Below are 15,626 nucleotides of genomic sequence, written 5' to 3'. Positions count from 1 at the left end.
CCCTGGAAGCGTGAGCTCAGGTGGGGTCCCCGAACCCAGATGTGTCACCGGACATCACGTCTGGAAGCAGACACGCTTCCTCCGGCCTTCCCTGCTGTCCTGGCCTGCGGGCACTCTCCGTGGGGAGCAGGGTCATGGAGCAACGGGTGGAGTGGGTGGGGGGTGGTCACAGCGGGAGCAGGCGTGAGAGCATTTTGTAAGTTCCAGTTGCAAAGCGTGCCACAGACTTGTGATAAGGTGACAGCTCTGCGGAGGGAGAGGCTTCGCGCAGGGAGTGAGTTTGAAGGTAGAACAAGTTGTCTGCTGGTGGATGTGACAGACAGGTGTTCCCACAGGGAGCTGCATAAGCAGGCTGGCAGGTATGAGATGTGGGGTTCATTAGGGAATTGGGATGGGGAGGACTCGCGGCCACTGGCTCCCTACAGAAGAGTCGTGTCAGTTTGCCTGATTTCACGTGTGTCACGTACACATGTTTTATGTAGCATGCGTGTGAGATATTTCTAACTTCAAAAAGTGCTTCTCAGAGCCTGCTGGAGGAACAGATGGTCATCCTGCATTCCCTGGCGCTCGTTTCCACACCGACAACGTGGCGAGACGTGTAAGGCCTGCTCTCTCACAGGTCGTGGGGGACAGGGTGCCTGTGCACAGTGCCGAGTACCAGCGGAGTCAGTTCATGTGCCCCCAGCACTCCTTCCTCCTCAGGACAAGAACCCTGACGTTCACTGGGCAGCTGCTGTCCAGCCACAAAACAGCCTTGTCCCGTCCCGCCTCCTGTGGTCCCAGGACACATGTGGTTGATGGGGGGAGGGGGCGGTGTTTGCTGCTCAGGAGCTTTTAACATGTGGGCGCCTGCTTCCCTCGTTGGCCTGAGCCCTAGCAGCTGACTGAGACCACAGGCTAAGGACTCGCCTGGGGATGGTGGGCTGGGTGGGGCTTAGGCCACCCAGGGTTATCCGGGGGAGCAAGAAACAGACTGAGTCCTGTTGGAGCCCCTGGAATTAGAGGTGCTCCATTCTCATTGGTTGATTAGTCCTGATGGACCCAGGTCATGTGACACTGTAATGGGGTTTGAGGTTAGCACCGGTCTGATTTAATGAAAGCTTATTAATCAAAGTAAAAATAACTTTGAGAACGGAATTTGGAAGTTAAGCTAATGAGTCTTGGTAGGCTCAGGGATAGGAGTGATGAGTAGGTTTTATACGTTTGTAACTAGTGCAGTGTAGCTGGTGCTTTGGCCCAAAAACGAGTACATAACTCCCTTGGGACTCTTGGTGATGGCAACTTTATTCCTAGATTAAGTCATTCCTTGTTGGTAAGTCACGAGTCGGTCTTAGCTCCCGTCTCGGCAGCCATGGATCAGAGGGGCCTGTGTGGCCTGCACTGGCCTTTTCTCTGGTTGACTTCTGAGTTCTCGGTGGTTTACGATTTTGAATAAGTCTGGATATAAAAGTAAAAAAAAAAAAAATATTTTTCTGTTTTACAAACGGTTGTCCCCACATGTCACTGAGCCGAAAGGGGCAACGCTGAAGTTTGGGGCCAGCACTTACGCTGTGTCTCCTTTCCCGGCCCCGCCATTGTGGGCTGATGGCACTTGCATTAGACAGCGGTCCCCAAAGTATGTCCCGGACCCTTTCGGAGGATCCACGACGTTGTAAAAGTGCAATAATTGTAAGATGTTACTTGTGTTTGTCCCTGTGCGGATATTTACACTGGTGATCTGGAAGCACAGGTGGGCAAGCTGTGGGCGTCTTGCCGAATCGAGGTAGTGGCACCGCCCTGTGCTGCTTGTTACTGCGGTCTCTGCCTTCACATACTCACAGCAGAAAAAAGGCCAGATTCACTTGGAAATGCATGTGATGAAACAGTAAGGTTTAGTTTCATTAAATCTTAACACTCAGGTAGCACGTCTCTTCAGCATTCTGATGACGAGATGGAAAGTGCATAAGGCTGTGACACACGCCGAAGGGTGCACACGTCTCAAGGGGCAGCTCTGCGATGGGCTGGACCTGCCGCTCCCGAGGATCAGCCGCCTCTGTAAGGGGCAACTTGCAGGCTGTGGCTGCACACTCAGGTAGCTGCGATGTTTTCTCGGAATGAACAGTTTGACTCTTTCAAGGAAGGTAACTTACATTATTTGTCTCCAGTGATAAAACTGGAGCTTTTAAGAGAACATAAAATTTTGGAAGTCTCGTTCTACCACCATTTCTGATGTGACCAACAGTTTCCAACAGGTGTGATGTTTCGGATGCAACGTGCTGAACTGACAGCACTTGAAAGATGTGTATAACTCAGTGAGCCGGCGTTTCCTAAATGGCCGAAGCGTGGCGATGCCATCACGCTGCTGCAGGAGCCACGCCAATGACCAATAGATTTAAAAGGGACAGAGTGTGAAAGGTTCACTGAGATTTCAGATTCCAGACTCTGAACAACTTTAAGGAAATACCAGCAGTTAGTTATTCAATTAGATGTAGCATCCAAGAATACCAAAAAGTATCTGAAAATCCATTAAAATGTTTCTTCCTCTTCTAACTATATTAGCATGAGGTGGGACCGTCTTCCTACACTTCAGCCACAAGTGCACACATTGTGACAGACTGACACCGAAGCAGATAGGAGAAGCCTGCTATTTTGTCTTGGAGATTTGTAACGAAGTAGCTCATTAAGAATATCCTGAAAACCACTGAAATGTACACTTTAAAAAGAGGGACTTAGAGGTGGGGAGGTGTAAATTGTTTCGATTAAAAAAAATTAAGTAAACATCTTTGCCAGTGTTGATACTTTAGAATGTGAAAGATACGGCTACTAAAACTTGTTATCAGGTAACTCATGTCTGAAAAATCATGAAACTCTCTCCACCTTCATGGGACCTTAAACTGTGGACGTGGGCCTGTCAGACGCAGCAGCCATGGGGTGTTCTGGCCTGGATCGCTGAGTTCCACCTCCCGTGCCCACTCCCTGCAGTTCTTACAGAAGGAAGAGGACACGGGACCTGAGCACGCTGAAAAAGACATCTTTTTCGCAGGTGGTCTCAGCAGAAGGGCAGGAAAGGCAGTCACAGTGCACCAGTTCCCTCTCCATGACGAGAGTGGGCACACTAATCCTCCAGGCCTTTCCCGCAAGGTCCCCAGCGGGGTTGCCCATCTCCAGGACCACGGCGCGCCCTCGCCTCGGAAGTCGGGGCCAGGACCTGCACGGATGTGCGCTCGGGAAGGGCGCAGGCCGGCGGAAGCCCGTGTGCGGGCGGGGTTCCCGAGAAACCCGTGGGGAGGCGGTTGGCTGCCTCTGGAGCCATGGGCCGCCTCTCGCGACCCCGCAGGTGCTGCCTGTCCGCGGTTAGGTACGTCCTCTGCGGTAGTGCGCGTGCGGCGTGGGGCGTGCGGCGTGGGGCGTGCGGCAGAGGGGCGGGCAAACACGTGCCCCCGCGTCCCCGGGGGAAGACGGCCTCTGGGTCCCGGAGCCGGGGCTCCTTTCGGGACCCTTCGAAACCTGGCTGCAACCAGCCCCGCGGGGCCATGGCAGCCAGGGGACCGCGGCTTTCCCGGGACAGCACCGTTCACGTGGTTTCCTTCCTGGTGCCTGGTGCCTCTTCTGTTGGTGAGAGAGCGACGGTGGCTCTGGAAGCTCTCGCGCTGGTAGGACGTTCACTTCTTGACTTGGCCCTCCGTGCGCGGGCGTCCCTTTCAGGTCTGTCCCTGACCGCGCGTGTGAACGGTGGAGTGTGTCACGTTCAGCTGTGGCTGGTGATGGAGGCCCTTGGGGCAGCCTTGTCAGACAACGCCTCTTCCTCTAAACGGGGTGAACGCCGGCACACATTTTCTCAGGATTTTGTGGGACTGAGAATTAGTTTTTCTTTCTTGGAAATATGGACACACCCTTATTTCGACTGTAATGTGTTTAACCTGGAAACTCACAATGCTGTTTAAACAGTTTGCAGGAAAATGCTAATTTAAGAAATATCAGTGTTTGATTTTCTGTTCTGTGGAGGACAGGGTTTGAACACCCCACACTCCAGTCCGGTTGTTTGGAAAATGTTCCTTGGCTTTGGAGCGTTTTCAGTAATTTTTCACCACCTTAATTAAAATTGCTTTGTGTTTCTTGAGTCCGGAGGTTGGCGGTGGGGCTGGGAGTGATGGCCGTGCCCCGGGACCCCAGCGGGCCATGTGGTGGGGGCCCGCGCTGCCTCCTGCTGTGAGGTTGCTTTTCCAGTGTTGGGAGGAGGGACCTGGCAGCTGGCTGCTGTGCACCCTGTTCCCCCAGGAGAAGGAAGGGGGACACGCACAATGCTGGGAACACGGGTCCTAGACACAGAACCGTGCATCACAGTTCTGACAGTGCTCCTTAGAGTCAGGTTCACTGTTGTCACAGAGGTCACAGAGGTGGGAAGTGGCAGGGGTGCAGTTTGAACACGGCTCTGGAGCTTGTAGCTGGGCCTGGACAGACTCGAACTCGAGGGTGGCCACATGAGGGGCCTCTGTGGGCTGGCAGGTGGGTAGAGGAAGCCCAGGCGGAGGCTTCTGGGGTAGCTCCCTTCCAGGAGCACAGACGAGACTCAGTGTGCTAGTCCCCCATTTCTCACCAGCATGGCGCACCCAGTGAGAGAGCGCCAGATATGGCCAGGCTCACGCGCCTGGGGTGGGTGCCCTCAGCAGCTCTCTGCTTGGATCCCGGGCTTTGGTGTGGTTTTTGTCCTGTCTTTGAGCAGTTGGGTCTCAGGGCCCCGCACACCTGGCCCCAGCTGTGGTTACCAGTTAGCCTAATGAACAGCCACAGGTGTTCTGGTGCTTCCTGGACAGAGCACACCTGGGATCAGTGGGGCCTCCTGAGTGCTGATGGCTGTGTGTGCACGTGTGTCCCAGTGCTGGCCTCGTCTGGCCCTTCCTGTCTTAACAGTCACGCTGTGCCTACTGTGTACTTGTCCTGTGTCTCCTGCCTGTGTCTAACAACCCTTTGCTTTCTAGTCACACTTAAAATACCTTAAAAGATTTTACCTGTATTTTGGAGACCACAATTCTTCTATTCATCTTTCATATTGGAAGCAAATATTTCCAAAAGTAAATGCATCTTACAGGATGCAAGAAATTGGAAACAGTAATTATAGATGGGTTTTTACTTTAAAACTTTTATTATGGTACAATTTACATAACAAAATTTAATATTTTAACAATTTTTAAATGTGTTATTCAGCAACGTTAAGCAGTCACAGCAGGACAGAGAGGAAGAGGAAGGGCTAGGTGGTGCCCGTCCCCGTGAAGGGCGGACGCCAGAGGTCAGACCTGTGCCTGCCAGTCTCACATCCCCTTGGCTCACTCCTGATCATGTGGCCTCGCCCACTTGTTGAGTCTGTGGGAGGCACGTGCCCAGCGAGCGTCTGAGGTTTCTGTCACTCACAGGAGAGGAGAATGGTGCTAGGGAAGGTGGCTGCCATCTCCTCAGCGTGTCATCATCACAGTCTCCCCTGCTTCATTATTGGTCACTGAAGACGTGAGTTTGCACTTCGTGACGTGCTGACTGTTAGAAAGGGTTCAAACCACGATCCTAGTGCATCAAGCCCTCGCTTTCTCTGGACTTCTCCAGTGCGGCAGTTTTGTCACTTTCTGGACCTGGGCAAAAGGGAACGTCTGCTGACACATGGCGCGAGCAGTATTTTGCGAGGCTGGCTCCCCTCCTGGAAAGGATCAGCTGTTTTGAAGGACTTGCCCACTTCCTTTCTTTAATCCCAAGTATGTGGCCGGCTGCAGCCTCGACTCCCCCGATGCCTCTGGGGTCTCACAGGGGAGAGGCCTGGCCTTGTGGAGTCTGGTGACGTTGCCTGTAGTCACTGTCGCAGCCAGTGCTTAGGAAAGATACAAAATAGCTGCTGCTGCTTTTTTTTTTTTTTTAACACCTACAGCGCCCGGTCTTCCCAGGCGGTCTCCCATCCAAGTACTCACCAGGCCCGACCCTGCTTAGCTTCAAGATCATACGGGATTGGGTGCATTCAGGGTGGCATGGCCGTAGACCAAAATAGCTTCTTAAACTTTCTGATGATGCAATTTAAGCATTAGAATTTTACTACATTTCTTTTATTGCACTGCCCTTCTAAACTGCTCCCTCTTCTTAGCTGTCATGGGGTTTTACTGCATTTACCACTAGAACCTGTGAGGGAGGGGTTGGTTCTGACCCCTTTTTAGATACTGACGTTAAACTGACAGAATCAGACAAATCTCTACGTGCCGTAAGAGCTGGCAGAGGCCCACACGGTGCAGTTTGTGTGGGCAGACCCAGAACTCCGGAGTTTAAGTTAAGAGATACCAGTTCCGGGTGCGCGAGACCAGGGGATCTTTTAGGAGGGAACAAACCTGACTGTTTTGGTTGCTCAACATATAAAGGCTATTTTGACTTGTTAGCTGGTGGAAACACAGTGGCAGTTTGCGTGCCTGGGCCTACGAGGTGGTGTCTGGGCTGCCGCCCTTGACAGTGACCGTGGGGACTTGGCTCCCCAGAGAGGGCCGGGCTGGGCAGCGATGGCTCCAGGAGGCAGCTCTCAGGGCTTCACAGGCTGTGCGTCTGCAGCAGCGTTGGCAGCAGGCTCTTGGGAGGCAGTTGGGGGCCTGACGCTTGGACAAGAATGTTTCTAGAGACCCCGTTTCTGCAGGAAGACACACTAGAGGCTCAGGCTTCCTTCCAGTTTAAAATGTGCATTTCATCATGTAGGTTGAGGATGACTTGTAGCACCCTGCATTCTAAGTTGCATGTCTTAGGTTGATCCTTTTGGGGTTTCAGGGAACCCTGCATTCACTTAATTTGTCTGGAAAATAAGTTACGGAATTATAGCTAATTACAGCTTAATTTTCAAATCCTGTCCCAGCGTTTGTCACTTGTGGTCCTGCATGGCCTGGAGCCCACACACTTCAGCGACCCTGTAGTTATCAGGATTGTCGCATGATTGCCACTTCCTCCCACACACTCCGTTGTGCTGACACTGGTAGGCAGCTGAGGCTTCGCTGTCAAGGCCAGAGTCATTTGTCCCACGCACCCTCTGTGCCTCTGAAGGCCACAGACTGCGGTCCTGCTCGCTGCCTGCTTTCTCACACAGCACATGGGACCAGGCCTTCCTTACACACGACTGTCACAGTTCCTGGGCCCAGCTCTGCCCAGTGAAGACGGCCTGTCTGCTGTGAGCAGGCGCTGCACCTGCCTGCCTGCCCCCGAGCCTGCTCACGGGCCAGCAGCCCCCGGATGGCAGCTCCAGAGGGATCGGCTCTTGCTGGTTTCCAGCACATCCAGCGCCGTTTCCGTGCATGTGTAGTGAAAGCTGTTCATTCTCTTAATTCGCTTATTTATTACCATGGTGTTGAACTCACAGCCATGCCCTGTCTCTCCTGCGCGAACACAGTGGTCAGCCCCGGACGGCCTTGGAGTCAGGCCCCTGCCCCTGCTACTTTTCCTTTTTCTTTGGCCTCAGGTTCAGATGAGAACAAGCTGTGAAGTGGGCATTTGGTGATTCTTCTGTAAATACAGCACAGTCTCACCAGTGGAGATCCTCGCCCCAGGAGTCCGAAGACTATTTTGAATCCAGCCCATAGCAAATAACCAAGAACCTAATAAGCTCGTCTCACACTCTGCTTGATATTTGAGAAATGCGCTAGCTTCTAACACCTTTTAATCCACTGTGACATGTCATATGTAATCACGGGAAGCAGAGTCACACCATGGAATGAAACACTGTCCACAGTAGCAGGTCAGGAATTTCTGGGCTCTCATTTATATGTTTCTGTCACTGGGACTGGCAGATGTGCCAGCCTTGGCCACCGGGGTCTCTCAGGGTAAGAACCAAGTGGCCTGGCATCATTTTCAAAGCTTTGGTGACAGTGAAGTATAACTCACCAGAGACTCATTGGTGACGGGAGGGTGTCAGAGTCACCCCACTAACCTGCCCTGCAGCGAGTGGTGGTAAGGCTCGTTTGTTAGCAAGGAAATACAGTTAACCCTTTCCCTCCCTAGCAAGGAGACGTACCAGTTTAGAATAACAGCAACGAAAATCCTACAAGCTCTAAGTCAGGCGGTGAAGTGACAGGGCCCAGGCTGTGAGCCTTGTTAGTGGGGGAAACGGAAGCAGCCGCGGTGGCCTCTCGTGCGCTTCCCACCCAGCGCGCCGTCCACGTCCCTCCCCAGCTGCACCCTCCCTGCGTTTCCTTGTCGTCCCCTTTCTGGAAGGCCTGCCAGCTGCTCAGATCTAAGCACCAGTAAAGTACGGCGCAGTCGGCCGTCTGTGTCAAGAAATTACTTTTGTGTCTTTAAGGGGGCAAACACGAGATAAATGGGCAGACAGCGCGGACACTGACCGTTGCAACAGGGACTGGACTTTGGACAAACACTACGCTCTAGTAGGGTTCCCTGTCCCCCTTCTCTATCACTGCCGCCACCTCTGGGAGAAGAGCCTCCCGCTCTGTGAGGAGGAATTAGATGAAGCGAGGTTTGAAGTGGGCGGCATGCGTGCCTGGAGGCCCGAGGGAGCGCTGTGGGCGGGCTGGGGTCAGGCGCCAGGGTCAGTCCCTGCTCTGGCCCGGGACATGGATGCGCCGTCCGTCAGTGATGAATGACAGTCCCTGCCGATGGGAGTGTTGACAGGCCGCCAAGACCATGTGCTGCACTGTCCTGGCCCGGCTTCTCTGACTGATTTCGAGGCCCCGCCATTCATTCTCATGAAGGGGGTCCTGTGACAGGCGAAGCTCGTGCCTCTCAGGAGCTGTTGCCCACGTTCGTGTCTGTGTTTCCTGTCCATTTGGAAGCAGGTCGTGCTGAGGGGGGAGCAGCCGCGTTGTGTCGGTACACACCGCGTGAGAGGCCGCATGGCCGGCATGTCTGACACCCGCAGCTGAGGCTGTGCAGCCGAGCACATGGCCGTCTCCACCCCGCCTCATGCAGAGGTGTCAGCACAGTGCTTCCCGACCTCCTGGGCCTTGCTGCTGTGGGTCCCTCAGCAGGGTTTGGTGCCAGGACTGGGAGGGTGGAGGACTCCAAGGCTGGATGTCAGTCAGCTGGGTGAGGGCCAGGATGTGCGACGGAGCCCTCTGCACCCCACGGCGTCACTCTGCCTGAGCTGTGGTCCGCCGTTCATACCCAGTGTCCATCTGCAGAGCCCCAGCTCAAAGACAGCTGTGCAGCGGACACCCGGTTTGCCGCCAGCAGAGCCGCGTGGCGAGTCCAGACTAACTGTGCTGCGTTTCAGTGCGAATAAAATTAACAGGAACGGTGGATTTTTTCCCTCTCTCTTTGTTGTGGTACAGTACACATAGCATAAACATAAAATGGCCATCTTAACCATTTTCAAGTATTCGGTTCAGTGTATTAAGTTAAGTACATTCACATTGTGTGCTGTCACCACCGTCCATCCCCATAGCTCATTTCATCCTATAAAACAAACTCTATGCCTGTTACACAGTAACCCCCCGGTCTTCCCTCTCCCACCCCCTGGCACCCCCCCATTGTGTGTGTCTGTATGATTTTTACTATTCTAAGTATTTCACAGAAGTGGAATCATGTAGTATTGTCCTTTTGTGACTGTCAGTGATTTCTCCGAGCACAATGTCTTCAGTGTTTGTCCACGCTGTAGCCTGTGCCAGAACGTCCTTCCTAAGGCTGAATGCTATTCGATGGCATGTACACACCACATTGTGCTTATCCAGTCATCCGTCGATGGACACTCGGATCACTTCCACATATTAGCTACCTTGGGCAATGCTGCTGTGAACGTGGGTGTACGAATGTCCCTTGGAGACCCTGCGTTCAGTCCTCGGGTGTGTGCCCAGGAGCGGGTTGCTGGGGTCCGCGCGGCAGCATTTACGTGGATGAGCCCACGGAGTGCACGGGTGTCAGTGTGTTCTTGTTTAGCGACAGCACTGTTCAGTAAAGGTGTAGGTGGCTGGTGCATTGGGGTGAAGTCAGGTGGTTGTCACAGAGACGCTTCACGATACAGCAGCTTTCCCTGTCATGTCAGGCTGGGCCTCTGCCCCAGGGGTACCCAGGGACTGAGGTTCACATCGCTGCTCTTCATGTGCCCGCTGTCCCGAGGCTTGGGCCATGGTGGCCACAGCACTTGCGCTCACATCCCACACAAGAGCATGTCCATGTGGCCACCGCCGCTGGTGTGGCGAGTGGACGTGAGAACAGAAAGGTGGCCTTGTTGCCGACCCCACCTCTTCCTGAGGGGGGACTCATCTCCTCTTGTCCCCTCTCGTCCCCTCCTGCAGAGACGACAGCCTGTGGCCCTGGGCGGACCCTTGTGTTGATCTCACAGCGCCATTTTTAGCCCTCAGCCAGCACATGCTGACGTTAGAAATGCCACCAGCTGGCACACACGTCTCGATCTGGCTTGGCCTCGCGTTGTGTGTGTGTATCTACATCTGCCTTTACATCCATGGAACGCTCTGCTACTCCGTGGATCGTTTGTCAGAGAATTTGATTGTGTGGAGGTCCGAGCAGAAAGAAGAGGGTGAAAACCAAGTCCTCTTATTCTTGTTTTGAAGTTTGCTGCCCCCCAAAGTCATACCAGAAGTACAGAGGTCATTGATTTGGGGACAGGTGTGGGGTGGATCCGGCCTCAGAGCAGCGACTCAACAGCAAAGGTGCCCCAACAGAATAAAGACGAAGAGGCATGAAACTTAGAGCGAACACTAGTTTGCTTTTAGGGAGTGGATTTTGAAATCTTGCTGTGTCACACAAGTGGAAAGCCTTCGGGAGCTGTCCACGTGGACTCCCTAAAGCCACGAGGGCGCGTGGGTGCGCGTGCGCGTGCTTTTCTGCCGGCACCGTGGCGTTTCCATTACTGCAGCCTCATAGTGGGGTTTGAAATCAGGAAGTGTGACGCCTTTGGCTTTGTTCTTTTCCCCTCAAGATTGCTTTTCTTTGAGGTCCCATACACATTTTAGTATCATCCTATTTATTTGAAAATGCCATGGAATTTAGATCGGAGTCGCGTTGAATGTACAAATTGCTTTGGGTGGTATGGACATTGTAACAGAACAGTTCTTGCAATCCATGAGCACAAATGTCTTTCCACGTATTTTTATCTCCAGGTTCTTTTACTCACGCCCTACAGTTTTCCGAGGACAGGTCTTTCACCACCTTGGTTAGATTTATTTCTAGATATTTTTATTATTTTTGATACAAGTGGAAATGGGATTATTTAATTTCTCTGATAGTTTCTTATCAGTGTATAGAAATGCAAGTAATTTTTCATCTGCAGTGATATGTTATCTGCAGATAGAGACAGTTAATGTCGGATATCAGGTTGGCAGATTTTAGAATTTCTGAGTAAAAGTCATTTCAAATAGACATTTAGGGAGAGAAGAAGAGGTAATGCATCCTTAATTTTAAAAACGAAATGCCAATACTGCAGAGCACTTTAGTTTGCTAGGACTTGAAATGTCTAATCTCCATGGAATTGGAGGTTAGTGACCTGCTTCAGCTATCCGTTGTCAGCGAGATCAGTGTGGCTGCCGCATTTGAAAACTTGCTTATTTATAGTTTATTATCTGTGTTCTATGTTTTTTAAAAAAGAAGTTGTCATCAGATATATGTCTAAGTTACAGTGATTCTACTTTATGATCATGAGGGTAATTAAAAGCTTTTTCTGTTTCACACTTGGCATGGCAACCACTCTTTCAAATCCGAGCCCTGACTGCCCGTGTCGCCCCCTCCCAAGATCCTGCTTTTTACACGGCACGTTGCAGTTTTTGGAAACAGTTCGTCTTTCTCCAGCACATCTGGAAGTGGTTGTCTGCTCAGAAGAGCACCAAGTCAGTCCCGGGGTCTGCGGCCGGCCTCCTCGGGGCACGGGTGAAGGACGTTAGGTCCTGGGGCCAGGGGGACACATGATGGGGGAGGGGGTGTCCATGATGTTCCATGGTCACAGCCGGTGTGAGACCCAGGAGAGGAGCATTCCCGTCACTCAAGGTCGCACTCCTTGTTCCTTCCCGCAGGCATAGGGTGACAGTGACACCCTGCATGTCACCCCTTGCTCCGTGCTCTTTGGAAGAGAAGTTCTTTAAGCAGAAGGGTGACTCGTGATCAATTTGGGAATGTGCGGCTGATTTTAAGTAGGGACAAGGGACAGATCAAGGTTCTGCTTGGCGCTTTCCCTTGCAGGAAGTAGAGTCTGATGTTAAATACCTCCATCCGCTGGGTTGTTGCTGTACTGGGCAGACAAGTGAAGTCTCCACCGCTTGCCTAGGAAAGTGGGTCAGTGTTTATCCTGGAAGCCTTCCTCTCCTCCTGCTGTGCTTGCCGTCGTGCCCTGACGTGGCCAAGACGAGGGAGGCCATCTTTACCATTGGACGGCCCCTCCTGCTGCTGTCCTGGAGTAGGTGGGCCCCAGGCAGTCAGGGGAGCAGCCTGTCTGGCTGCGGTTTAGGAAACGCCCTGTTCCTGTTGAGCTCAGAAGTGGAAGCTGGTCTGTGAGCTAGGTGTTCCCCGAGATGCACCCAGCTCCCAACTCAAAAGGAGTCTAGTTTTGAGCATTGATATGTCTCAGCATCACAGCTTTTATGGCTGCGATGCTGAGCTCAGTAATTGTTTACCTGAGCTCAGTAGTCTACCTGAGCTCAGTAATCGTTTCGTGTTAGCCCGTTAGACCCCGCGTGTCCTGGGTTGGCGGGGAGGTCGGCTACTACTGCGTGCAGAGGGGGTGCGCCTTGCTGTGGCCTGGAACCAGAGGAGACTTGCCCGCATGACCGCTGGGAGGGGCGTCTGGCTTTTTCAAGAGCCAAGTTTTATTTTAGAGATGTTGGCATCGTTCGAAGCTGCTTTCACTTAACCAAAAATCAGCAACGTGTGAACGTCAGTCTTGGAGCAGAGGGGGTCGTGCTCCGGCAGCGCTGGCCATAACTGCACGTGCAGTAAACACCGTCCGCCAAAATCACCCAGGGTGACTCTTCTATTATCATTTTACATCCATTTACGGTTCTTTAAGTACCAAAAAATTTTAAGGTTTTTGTGACCATTTTAATTATGGTCAAATTACTGTTGAAACTCAGCTGTATTTATAACACTTTAAGGAACTAATTGGATTACATGATTTAACTTTTCCTGAAGCATTTTGCATAGTTACATAATTAATGTTTAGCTATCTCTTTGCCAGAAAAGTTGATTTCTTTTCAGATCAGAAACCTGGAATGAAACATTCCTTTCAATTAGGCGATATTTAATACATGGTTATCGATTTATGAATGTGAGAACAAGAGAGTCTTGTAACTCTGGGATAATTCTTGCTCAGTAGTGACAGTAGTAAATGCTAAAATGAAGGAACAGCCCTGTAGTTTCACAAATGAGTATCTGTGTGCTCACCAGGTGGGAACTGTTGAAAATGTGAATGTGAAAAATTAAATCGTGTTCAGTTTGTAGAGAACAATGTTAAAAAATCCCTCTGCTTTTTGCCACCACCGTGGTTGCTCAGCTGCAGAAACGAGGTCACCATAAGCACTTGGCACCTTATCTCCTCCACTTCCACGTCAAAGAAACACTCCAGGCAAGCACAGTTGTCTGAAGTCCTGAAATTGAGGTTCCTGAGTATCGGGTGAGAACGTGCGTGAGGCTGGCATTTATCACGCGGCAGTCCTAACCCAGACGTGGCTGCTGGGAGCAGGGACTCTGGGCCAACAGGGCCTGGACCGCACATCGCCAGGGGTGGAGCAGCAGCAGCCCCTGGGATGGTTGGATCCTGGAGCCTTGAGACTAAGCCAGGAGGCGGCCTCCTTTGAGCTAGTCTCTAGAAGGGGCTGCGGTTGGAGGGACCAGGGCGACGAACGAGCCATGCGGCCCACGGGCATCTGGCTTGGCTCCCACTCGCTCAGTGGACAGATGCTGGCAGAAGCTGCCCCAGGGAGATCGTGAAGCTTCGGTGGACAGGGATGGGAAGCACACTTGGAGCTGTGCTGGCTGCTGCTGTCGGCATTCTCATGACTTGAGCAGCAGCAAGTGGGGACACTCGATTGCTTGGTGTCCTTAACTGCAGCAGGATCTGTTGCCTCCAACACATTGGACGCGTTGAATGAGAAGTGAGATTCAGGGCGCCTGGGAAGGGAACACATGCTCCTGGTCTGAACGTCTGAGCGGAATGGACGTGAAGGGACGATGTCGTCGTCGGTGCCGGCGGGCGTCTGGGGGGGTCAAGTATGCATCAGAGCGAAGGAGACAAACTGAACCGTGTTCTCGCCAGTGCGGCCAGTGTTCCTACTGTTCCTGCCCATACACAGAAATGAGGCGTCACGGGGAGCTGGCTCGTTTCTTGTGTTCTGCCCGATTGTCAAGGCACAGAGGCTGGAGCCAGCTTTAACTGGTCCTTCTAGCGAGTAACGTGTACATTGTTGAATCCGTGAGGTCTCTGGTCACTTTTAGAGCAGTCGTGAGTGTGCACACACACACTCCTCCCTACAGGGAGGTTCAGACTTTTTCTCCTTTTACTTCTCTGTACGGGGCCCCACGACGAGGCGGCTGCTCCGTGAGACGGACGAGCGCCGCGACCACACGGAGCGACGGTGGGTGGAAGCGCCTGCCGCGGCCACGCGCTTCGGATCACAGTTACATGACGTCCCAGCAAGGGCAGAACTGTAGAGTCTGTCAGATCGGCATGTTTCCCTTTACGTGGCGTTTGCTCCGATGTCCACGTCACTGTTGTGAGCCTCACGTGTGGCTGAGCACGAGGGAGCTGTCGAGGGGGAGCCATCAGCATGGTGCCGTGTGACATGTGGCTGCGGAATACTAACTGACGTTAAGCTCAGAGTGAACTGATAAAATCTTTACTCGTCCCTGTCGCCAGAGAATCGTGTTGTCCTTGACGGCGCATGCCGGCCCTCTGTCCTCTCGCTCTGGTGAGCCTCGGTGTCTGGACAGTCCAGCAGACATCGCCACACTGAGCATAAGCAGCATCGCACCCGTTGGTGTCTCCCCAAATGCCGTTCCCTCGGGAACACAGGCACCCTGAGCCCCATTCCCTGGTTGGACTCAGCTCTTGTCATTGCAGATGATGTGGTCAGGCGTGGCGCGCAGGCCCCCAGCCCCAGCCCTGCTTGGCCTGGGGAGAGTTCCCCTCTCGGACATGTGCCTTCCTGGGCAGGGTCCCACAGACCTGAGGTCCGAGTGTGGTTCTAGGACAGCGGGGCCGAGCGTGCCGGGTGTGTGTTCGCACCCACCGCCGCCTGCAGCAGGGGCTGTGTTTCTGTAGACGGGAACGCAGGACTGTGGAAGCATTACCCAGGCATCAGTTTTCCTGATAAAGCCGGGGTGGCAAAGTGTGACACGTCTGTGCTCCCATGATGATGGAGGCCCGGGTGCGCATCTGGGATGTGACAGCCGAGTGGGGCTTGGAAATCATAGCCTCATGTCAAAGAGGTCAGTGCGGAGCGAGGAGAGGGGATAGTGAGTCCCGTGGTCACATCGCAGGGCCAGCGGTGCTGAGAAGTTACATTTTAAGTGGTGAGCTGAGGAAAAGGTGATGCAAACTTAGTGGGAGAACACGGAGGACCTTCTGGTGGCAACTGGCTGGCTTTGTGGGGTCAGTTGGATGTGAGGGCAGCTCACCTGGGCCTGGGGAGCGGCACGCACCACTGATGCTCTTTCAGGGAGGTGGCCGATTTCCTCGTGTCACA

At 52.9% G+C, this 15,626-nt stretch overlaps 1 protein-coding gene and 1 pseudogene across 1 annotated transcript in view; one reads left to right on the top strand and one right to left on the bottom strand.

Moving 5' to 3' along the window:
• Nucleotides 1–15,626, top strand: part of DIP2C (disco interacting protein 2 homolog C) — a 236,658-nt gene that overhangs the window by 106,859 nt on the left and 114,173 nt on the right. The gene's annotated exons all lie outside the window — the stretch shown is intronic.
• LOC111731972 lies at nt 5,882–5,999 on the bottom strand (annotated as a pseudogene).

This window comes from Pteropus vampyrus, unplaced genomic scaffold (genome assembly GCF_000151845.1).
Source record: "Pteropus vampyrus isolate Shadow unplaced genomic scaffold, Pvam_2.0 Scaffold415, whole genome shotgun sequence".
NCBI classification, from domain to species: Eukaryota; Metazoa; Chordata; class Mammalia; order Chiroptera; family Pteropodidae; genus Pteropus; species Pteropus vampyrus.
The sequence above is the reverse complement of the archived record's forward strand: the minus strand, read 5'-3'. Positions and strand labels throughout refer to the sequence as shown.